The 3,274-nt window shown below is 39.7% G+C and overlaps 1 long non-coding RNA gene across 1 annotated transcript; it reads left to right on the top strand.

Moving 5' to 3' along the window:
- Positions 1-369: 369 nt before the first annotated feature.
- Positions 370-2,317, top strand: LOC133029347 (uncharacterized). The gene is made up of 2 exons (XR_009683503.1): positions 370-1,771; positions 2,035-2,317. It is a non-coding gene; the product is annotated as an uncharacterized LOC133029347 (long non-coding RNA).
- The last annotated feature ends 957 nt before the right edge of the window (positions 2,318-3,274 follow it).

The following is a 3,274-nucleotide window of genomic DNA, read 5'->3' as shown; positions in this document are numbered from 1 at the left end:
CCATACATTCGAAACTAGTATACTTTGCTAATGTCCTGGAAAGAACATAACACTTACTCCAAGTGTAAGTACACATCATCGCTGATTATCACATTAGTGTAAATCCAATAACACTGATGAAACAGGGACCAAAACTTTTGATTCATATGATCACAATCACATTCCACTGTGTTGACGATACTGTAATTGTGAATAAACATATGATCTGGATTTAACTGATTTTGTGTGTATGAATGTAATAAACATATTAAACATATTAAACCATTAGCATGTAAAATTCATGCAAACATCAATCACTTCAAATTTCTTATATTGATAACTAATCAGATTGTAAAGAGTTTTATTTAGGGCATAAAACCTAACATGTTTACGATTGTTTTCTAACTTTGCTATTTTCTTTTGCAGATATGTCTTCGGTCTCACTGGGGGACCTTCAGATGAGCCCGCAGGTCGAGTGAGGGCCAAGGTGGCCCAAACTTCTTGTGGCGAAGATGATGTTGGGTCTTCTCTGCCTCCTCTTCCACCAGGGCCTGCACTAGCTGGGTAGCCTGTGATACGGCCTATGGGACAGGGTGCTCGGAGGCCTGACCGAGGAGCAAGCTCAGCTATAGGGCAGAGAGCTATGGAGGTCGCCCATAGACGCAAAGAGAGAGCTTTTCCTTTCATGGATGAGGAGCTCAAGGAGATTGGTGATGGCGAGCCAGACAGGCTCTACTCCACCAGCCTTCGGGATTATTCTTTGGTAAGTTGTATTTTTAGCTTTATTCATCATTCTGGCACGGTGTACCGGTCAAGGGATTTGTTGCATGGGTCTGGCCAGCCATGGATGAATCTGTGAGGGGCTGTCCGGCTGTAGTAGTTTCAAATAGAGGGTGGTCGGCCAGGTATGTGACTACACAGTTTAAGAGAGCTTAAATGGATTGATTGGTACTACCTATATCAATAAGGTGCATCTTGTTTTTCGGTAGCCCATCACGAAAGAACTCCACAGTTAAGCATGCCTGACCTGGGGTAATTTCAGGATGGGTGACCTCTTGGGAAGTTTTCCCAAGAAGCGTGCGAGTGAGGACAAAGCACACTGGAAACACTCGTGTTGGTTTGTAGGGTCAGTCGTCAGTCCATGAAGCAGCCAGAGTGACGTACTCGTGTATAAGAGCCATTCATTCCGTGGGTGTAAGGACCCAATGGAGGCTTGAAGCGGGGACGTTACATACTGGATGTAAGTACAAGCGTCAGTGATATATAATGAGTACCAGCGTAGATATAGGCCTACCTGTTTCCTGGCGACGTACTAGGCATAAGTACGGGCGTCAGTGATATATGATAAGTACCGGGCGTAGGTACGAGCTCGTCTAAGTAGGCGATTACTCCTTGCGACGTGTAGATACGGCGTCAGTGATATGAAAATTGCCAGGTTATGGCATAAAATGAAATCATTGTAGGGTTTCCTCCTAGCGACGTGTAGATACGGACGTCAGTGACATATGATAAGTACCAGACATAGGTACGGGCTCGTCTGATTAGGCGATGCGATATATTGGTGCCAAGGTGTGGCACGTGCTCACCTGATTAAGTGATGCAATTATATGAAATATGAGTGCAAGTTTTTGGCACAGGCTCACCTGATTAGGTGCTGCAGTTATGCGATATATGGGTGCAAGGCTATGGCACGGGCTTGCCTGATTAGGTAATGCAATATAGGATTATCCTATTTAAGCATCGACTTGCTTGATTAGCCAACGCGATGTGATGAAGATGGTTACTTTATGAGGTAACATATATATAATTTATATGATTAAATGAATATGAATTCTATTATTGGTGTAAAAGTTTTGTATCACCAAATATCTGTATACTGATGTTTATTCGTGACAGATGCCAGTAGTAATTTGGATTTCATCTTATGAGTAATGTGTGATGGTTCGATTCTTATTGTATATAAATGACAATATTCGAATAATAAACTATATAATTATTATTATTATTACTTAATCTTCCTGAGTCCTTGTGATTCACGATTGCTATGTGATGCAGGTAAAGGTAAATAAAAGCTTGATCAATCATGAAGTGACAGTCTTCTCCAGCAATGTACATATTGACCTCACCGGCCTGCGTGCCGAGTTGCTAGGAGTTGTTTTGGGCCGACTGTATCTGCTGTGTATTTTGATTTTATGTTAAAATGGTTGTCTTATATATTTCTTTAGCAAAACTTTTTATAACATGGATTCCCGGAACACACTTTTTATGTAGTTATAATGTCCGTTTCTAGTGCTTTATTTTAGTCAAGTGTTTAATAATATCACGGTTTTTTTAATAATTAATTAATCTATTAGTATTAAAATAATTTATAAAATCACACACGTGACGTCCCTATAGATTAGGGCGTTACAACTTGGTATCAGAGCAGCCATGGTTTTAAAGGTCCTGAAGACTGGTCGAATATGTACATTTGCTGCGAGGACAGGTCGACTCATGGTATATAGTATGTATTTATATTATTTGCTATTGGATTACCTGCCTAGGCTATTATAAAGTATGTTGGAAAAGTAGCATAGTGAAAATTTTGATAAGAATATGTGTATGGTATATACATATTGATATTGATATCCTTCTGAGTTTTAAATGGTTAGAAGATGTGGACGAAATGTGTGATAAATTATGCAATAAGGGCAATGGAATAGTCTGGTTAGCGAGCTATTTGGGCTCGGCGCAAACGGTAAGGAAGAGAATCCTTTATTGCTGTAATACTGGAAACATGTAAATTCTGTTATACAGAATATGATTAGACGACAAGGAGAAAAAAAATAAATCTGAGATTTGAAAAGATAACAGGCTCATCTTGTGTCTGTTCTTATACTATCGACAATTCCTGTTGTACCACTGGATGTGGTGAAATATATGAACCCAACTTACGAGTAGATCAATAGGTGGAAACTAAATGAACCACAAATTATGGGATAGAACGAAAGGTTCTAGGGTGACCATAATAGCGGTCAAAATGAGTATAAGAGATGGTGACCTTATCCTGAGTGTTCAAGATGCAAAAAGGCGCCAATTGAGCCAATGTAGAGCCAGATTTTGTTTTATTGTGGGGTAGTGGGTCATCTGAAAAGAATCTGCCCACAATTAAGAAAGATTGATGTTAAAGAAGAAAAATGTACAAGTCATGCCCAAGTGCCAATTATGATTCAAGGGGCCTTGGATATTGGTCCTTTGACTGACTCAAGTTAGAATTTATGTGTAACACCCTAACTAACATAGGCGTATTACGTGA

The sequence above is a fragment of the Cannabis sativa genome, chromosome 7 (assembly GCF_029168945.1).
Source record: "Cannabis sativa cultivar Pink pepper isolate KNU-18-1 chromosome 7, ASM2916894v1, whole genome shotgun sequence".
Classification (NCBI taxonomy): Eukaryota; Viridiplantae; Streptophyta; class Magnoliopsida; order Rosales; family Cannabaceae; genus Cannabis; species Cannabis sativa.
This window is presented reverse-complemented; position numbering and strand designations above follow the sequence as displayed.